The sequence below is a fragment of the Elephantulus edwardii genome, unplaced genomic scaffold (assembly GCF_000299155.1).
Source record: "Elephantulus edwardii isolate Elephantulus edwardi_28Jun2011 unplaced genomic scaffold, EleEdw1.0 scaffold00263, whole genome shotgun sequence".
Lineage (NCBI taxonomy): Eukaryota > Metazoa > Chordata > Mammalia > Macroscelidea > Macroscelididae > Elephantulus > Elephantulus edwardii.
Window position 1 is genome coordinate 1,507,863 of NW_006400013.1, and position 6,580 is coordinate 1,514,442.

Below are 6,580 nucleotides of genomic sequence, written 5' to 3' on the forward strand. Positions count from 1 at the left end.
AGATGCATAGCAAGTGCTCAGAAAGACCATGGCCTGAATCAGACACACCTTAGTCTATAAACTGATATCACTACTCCTCAATAATTTGGAGAGGCCTCTAACTGCAGAATTTCCCAATGCAATGCATCTCCTGATTTCTTGACTGCTGGTACCAAGGGAGTTAATTGTGGATCCAAGTAAGATGAAATTGTTGACAGTTTAAATCTTTTCTCTATCTATCATGACATTGCCTATTGGTCCAGTGGTAAGAATCTTTGTTGTCTTGACATTGAGATGCAATCCATATTGAAGGCTATATTCTTTGATCTTATGCAACAAGTGCTTCAAGTCCTCTTCACTTTCAGCAAGCAAGGTTGTATCATCTGCAAAACACAGGTTATAAATGGCTCTCCCTCCAATTCTGATACCACATTCCTCTTGATAGAGTCCAGCTTCTCGAATAATTTGCTCAGCATACAGATTGAATAGGTATGGAGAGAGAATACAATTTTGACATACAGAGTTGGTTAGGATGGCATCAGAAAGCTGGACAACGAATAATGATAACAGAAGAATTCATACCTTGGAGTTGTGTTGGAAAAGAGTACTGAATATTCCATGGATGGCCAAAAGAACAAACAGATATGTCTTGGAGAACGTGCAGCCAGAATGGTAATTAAAGGGCAAGGACGTCAAAGCTTCATCTCACATACTTTGGGCATGTTCTAGGAGCTATTCCTTGGAGAGGGACTTTGTGCTTGGAAAGGTGGAGGGTCAACAAAAGAGTACAAGATGGATTGACACGGTGACTGCAGCAATGGGCTCAAGTGTATCAGAGATGATGAGGACGGAACAGGGTTCAGATCTGTTGTTCACAGGATCACTATGAATCGTGCTCAACAACACTAACAACAACAATAAAAAAAATAACACATTGCCTTCAAGTCCAAACTTACTCACAGCTGACCCTCCATCAGGCTTTCGGGAGGCTGTAAATTCCATGGGAAGAGATTGTCAATCTTTCTTCCATGGAGCTACTAGTATAGAAGGAATAAGCTAATAATTTTTTTAAAGTGCCAAACACCCCACACTAAGGTTTTTAACATACGCTGCCAATAACTTTTTAACAAAAAACATTTTGTAGTGACATATAAATTTCTGAGAATGCCCTTTTCATGGCATCCTTGACCATACTGAGCATTATAATGTTTTTCTCTATTGTGACCAGTCTAGAACCATATGATATTTCATCATTTTAATCATTTTCAGGTTTATGGACTATTGTTTTCATTTGGTGTCATTGAGTCAACTATCCATTCCCTTCTCCCTTCTCAGCTTCATACACTGGGAAGGTCAAAGTTGTTCAGTCAGGTTCGTTGTCAACTGAAGGAAAAGATGGGGCGGGGAGGACACAACACACAGGAATGAGGGTCAGGCCAGAAAGTTGGAAGTCAGGGGTTAAGAGCTAGGAGAAATGCAGACCCTATGCTATGCTTTTCTAGGTTTTTATTGAGAATCATCAGGAAGTAAACAAAAGGGAATCACAAGGGAGTAGTAAATAAAAACAAAGGATCATGGGGAAGTCTTTGGTAAATAAGGCCGAATTCTTCTCTATTGTTTACCTTATGCTTATCTCAGGAGGGAGGGATTTAGTAAATACAAACTAAGAACTATGTAGATAATTTTAAGGATTGCCTTAATGCCTACTCCTGTAAACATTTAAGGTAGAGGGACAGCGCAGGAGGGGAAGACCCTCTATGAGGTGGATTGATTCAGTGACTGGGGTAATCAGGATGGGTGTGTCAGAGGCAATGAGATTGGCACAGGATAGAGCATGGTTTAGGGTTGTTGTACATAGGGTCGCTATGAGTCACAAACGACTCGAGGGCACATAACAACAACAACAATGCTAAAGGGTGAATTCCAGCTTGTATCAGCCTTCCTCCTATCCTGACATAGCATTTGGTTTATTATTAATATTAAATTTTATATTCGGCTTCCCACACAGGTTAACCCAAGGCCATTGTTGTTGTTATTCTTGTTTGTGAGAGAACTGCTGAATTGTTTCCAACTAATAGCAACCATATGCACAAATGTGAACAAAACATTGCCCGGGCCTGCATATTCTAATTGTTATTGTTGTGTGTTGTCATGTTAGAGTCGACTCATAGCTGATCCTCCAGTGGGTTTTCAAAGGTAATAAATCACATGCAAAGATATTCCTCATCTCCCCAACCCCCACCCCGAGAAGCAGCTAGTGGATCTGAACCATGTGCCTTTGGATTGGCAGCATGATTCCTTACTACTAAGCCACCAGAGCTCCCCATCATCATCATTGTTCTTGTTGTATGCCATCAAGTCACCTATGACTCATAGCAATCCTATATACAACAGCTCTGAAGCTTACCCTGTTCTGAGCCAGCCTCACTGACTAACACACCTAATCCTATTCCCTCAGTTATCATCTCATCCAGGATCCTCCTCTCCTGCGTTCTCCACCCTACCAACCACGATGTCCTCCTCCAAGGACCAATCCCTCCTGGCCACGAGCCCAAAATATGTGAGATGGAGCTTCAAAATCCTTGCCTCCATTATTTGTCCTTATGGGACTGAGTTAGTTCACTTAGCATAATGTTCTCCACTCCCTCCTGAGTTAGGTAGTAATTTACAAAATAATTTCTCCTGTGTGCTGCATAGTATTTAATTGTGTGACTATACCATACTTTCTCAATCCATTCTATTGTGGTTGGACATTTCGGCTGTTTCCATATTCTTGCTATGGTGAAAAACACTGCTATGAATATTAGTGTACAAATTTCTGTTTGTGCCTCAGTTCCCATTTTCTCAGGGTATATTCCAAGTAGTGGAATAGCTAGGTCATATGGAATTTCTAAGTTCAGCTTTTTGAGGAAATGCCAAACTACCTTCCAGAGTGGTTGTACCATTTTAAAATCCTACCAACAATGTGTCAGAGTTCCTGTCTCACTACATCCTCTCTGGAGATGTCCCTGACAGCAAATACTTTTTTCTAATGCAATTAGGTTTTAGATTTCCTGACTGCTGGTGCCAAAAGTGTTGCTTGTGGATCCAAGCAAGCTGAAATCTCAATCTCTTCTCCATCTATCACAGTGCTGCCAATTGATCCAGATGTGAGAATCTTTGTCTTCTTGCTGTTGAGCTTCAATCCAAATTGGAGTCTGCAGTCCTTGACTTTCTTCAGCAAATACTTCTAGTCCTCTTCAGTTTCAGCAAGCAAGGCTGGTCATCTGCATAGTGCATGTCGTCAATGAGTCTTCCTTCAATCCTGATGCCAAATTTTTCCTCAAAAATTCCAGGCTCCCAAATGATCTGTTCTGCATATAGATTGAAAATATATAAAAAAAGGATGCATCCCTGACACACTCCTATCCTAATTTTGAACTATGCAGTGTTTCCCTGCTCTGTTCTAACAAGTTTTTATGCTTCCTGGTCCAAGAATAGGTTTCATATGAGCACAATTAGATATTCTGGGATTCCCATTCTTCTCAAGGTTACCACAATTTGTTGTGATCCATACAGTCAAACACCTTCTCATAGCAATGAAACACAGATAGACATTCCTCTGGTACTCTCTGCTTTCAGCCAAGACCCATCTGACATTGACTATGATGTCCCTAGTGTCATGGCCTCTTCTAAACCCAGCTTGTCCTTCTGGAAGTTCTCTGTCAATGTACTGCTCCAGTCATGTTGTTTTGGTTTTGTTTTGTTTGCATTTGTTGTTTTTTTAAAATAATCTTCAGCAGTATTTTGCTTGTGTGTAGTATAGGTGATATTGTTCGATAATTTCCTCTCTGTCAGATCACTTTTTTTTTCTTTAGAATGGGAATAAATGTGGATCACTTCCAGTAAGTTGGCCAGGTAGCTGTCCTCCAGATTTCTTGGAACAGCATGGTCTGCATGTCCAGGGCTTCATCTGTTTGCTGAAATATGTCAATTGATATGCTCATCAATTCCTGGAGCCTGTTTTTTTGCCAATACCTTCAGAGCAGCTTAACTTCCTCCTTCGTCACCATTGTCTCTTAATTATATGGTTTGGGTCAGGTTCATCTTAATGACATCTCAAAATGACATCTTTACTTTTTGAAATGTACATGGTATCTTTTGTAGCAGATTTGCCTAATGCAATGCATTCTCAGTTGATTTCTTGATTGCTCCTTCTTACTCATTCACTCACTGCCATCAGCTCAAACCAACTCACAGCTGACCATCCAGGCAATTTTTAGAGGTTGTTAATGGCCCATCTCTCTCCCTTCGTGCTGCTGATGGATGAGAAAAGCTATTTAAAGGTTAGCAGTATAATTTTCTACCACTGTGCCACCAGAGCTCCCTCTCACTGCTTCTATGAATTATGAATCTAAGTAAAATGAAATCCCTGACAGAAATTTACCAATGCTAAATTTCAAGCCCACCAAAACCTTTTCTAAGTAGTTCTCCTTCCCCTAGGCCTGTACCATACTTTTTTTTTTTTTTTCTTCAGAAAGATGGTTAGGAATTTTCTTTCCATTTGATTTCTTCCCCCGCCCCCATTTGTTTTTAAGATATTTATGATGTGATACGGGGGCCTAAAGGTAACGCTGCACACTCTTGCCTTTCCAGTTAAGTTTCTGAGATAGTTAAAGAAACCTGGGCCAATAAGCCAGTTATGAACCACCTGAATTCTCTTTCTTCTGTTGTCCACCTGTCAGCAAGTGCTCATGACTTATTCTCAATTCTCAACATGTTATCAAATCAGCAGCAAATAGCCCGCCCACCTTTTCCGTGCACATCAGTTCATCAGGATCACAGACTTTGTCTCAAAAAGCTCCCGCTAGAGGTCGCAAACAACAACAATTCCTTGCTGTCAGCTGGGAGCTCTGGTGGTTTAGTGGTGGCTGGCTGCGTTTGCCAACCCCAAAGGGACACGTTTTGAATCCACCAGCTGCTTTACAGTAGACAGATGGGCACGCTTTCTCTGAAGACCCGCTGGAGCGTCAGCTATGAGTTGGTTCCGATACGATGGCACATAACAACAGCTGACCGTCCAGCGTGTCCTCAGAACTGTAAATCGTATAAAGAAGGAGATTGTACCTCGATCTCCCTCAGAGCCGCCGGTGGGGAGTGCGTTGGCCGCTCAACTCGTTACCCACTAGATGGCGCTGTCCCTAGAGAGCTGCACTGCTCGCAGAAAGGCCACACCTCTCAAGCGGGTTCAAATCCACCAGGGGCTCTGCAAGAGAAAGATCAATCTCCTCCCGTGTGGATGATAGCCTCCGAAGACCGCCTCGAGGGTCACCTGTGAATCAGTTCTGACTCAACAGCAAAGACTCTGACTTTGAGGGTTGCAATCCTCAGAGTTTTCAATGAGGATACTTGGCAACTCGAGTTTCCACCTACAATGGACAAGAAGACTCTCAGACCCAAACTCCAGTGTCACTTTGCATTTTATAGCAACTGACTTTGTGACTGAACCTGAGCCCGGTAAGAATTGTGATGAGCAGGCAAAACAAGTCACTGCCTTCTTGGGGGTTGTGCTGGGCGTCGATATTTGTTCCCCAGCAGATCAATCTGCTTTCGATTCCTTGTCTCTTCTGGGTCCAGGTGACCTCAATGGGCTGTATCAACAGGTTCTCTCATCTCTGGCTTCTAGTTGGGGTGAGTCAACGACAGGACAAGATCAGAAGAGTAGAGCAGAGCAAAGGGTAATATGGTCTCTGTTTCCCACTAAGTGACTACATGATTCTACAAAGGCAAAAGCTACTTCCTGTGGCACTTCCTGTGCTCTCCTGGGGCTCCAGTTACCACTTTTTCGGGTTTTTCCTCTTCTATGGAGGGGTGCTTCCTCACAGTCCCATGTTGGCTCCTGTTAACCTTATCCCTTAATGAAACTCTGATTAACCCCTATTGAGGGCCCTTCAATCAAAATGGTTCCTGTTGATGTGGCCCTAGTCACTGCCTGTGACCTCTCAGATCTGACAGGTGGTGGCTCTTCAGCAGCCTTGGTGTCCCTTAGGAACTGAAAATGCAAGCTCCTGAGCTCCACTTCAGTTCTCCTGAGTAGGATCTGCATTTTAACACGATCCCCAGGTGTTGTTCCCTGTGCACATTGTAATTTACAGGCACTGACCTGTAGAAATCACTCTACCATTCTCTCTGGAAGGCGCCTAAGTTGGGGCTGTCAGGAAACTGGAACCCAGAATCTTGCCAGTCCACCATCACACATCAAGTGTTTTTCTTTAAATTGAAGCAGATCTGGTCCCCCTGCCACTGCTCTTCTGAGGTAGTTTGTCCATTCCAGTAACTATCCTTTTCTCCTTATCTCCTCTGAGAGAACTCTGAGTTAGGCATACTCAAATCTGAGGGCAGCCTGGGGGGGGGGGGCACTATCTTTTGAAACTCCCCATGTGATTATAGTAAGTCACCTCGTTCAAGATAAGATACACTGCTCTCAGATCTCCTGAGTATTTGGGGGGGGGGGGGAAATCCCAATTCTCCAAGGCATTCAAAAGCAAAATAACAAAAAAGAATTTCAGGCTACTTTTACTTAAAGGAAGGTACCCAGAGAAAGAAATCATTAACACTCCAA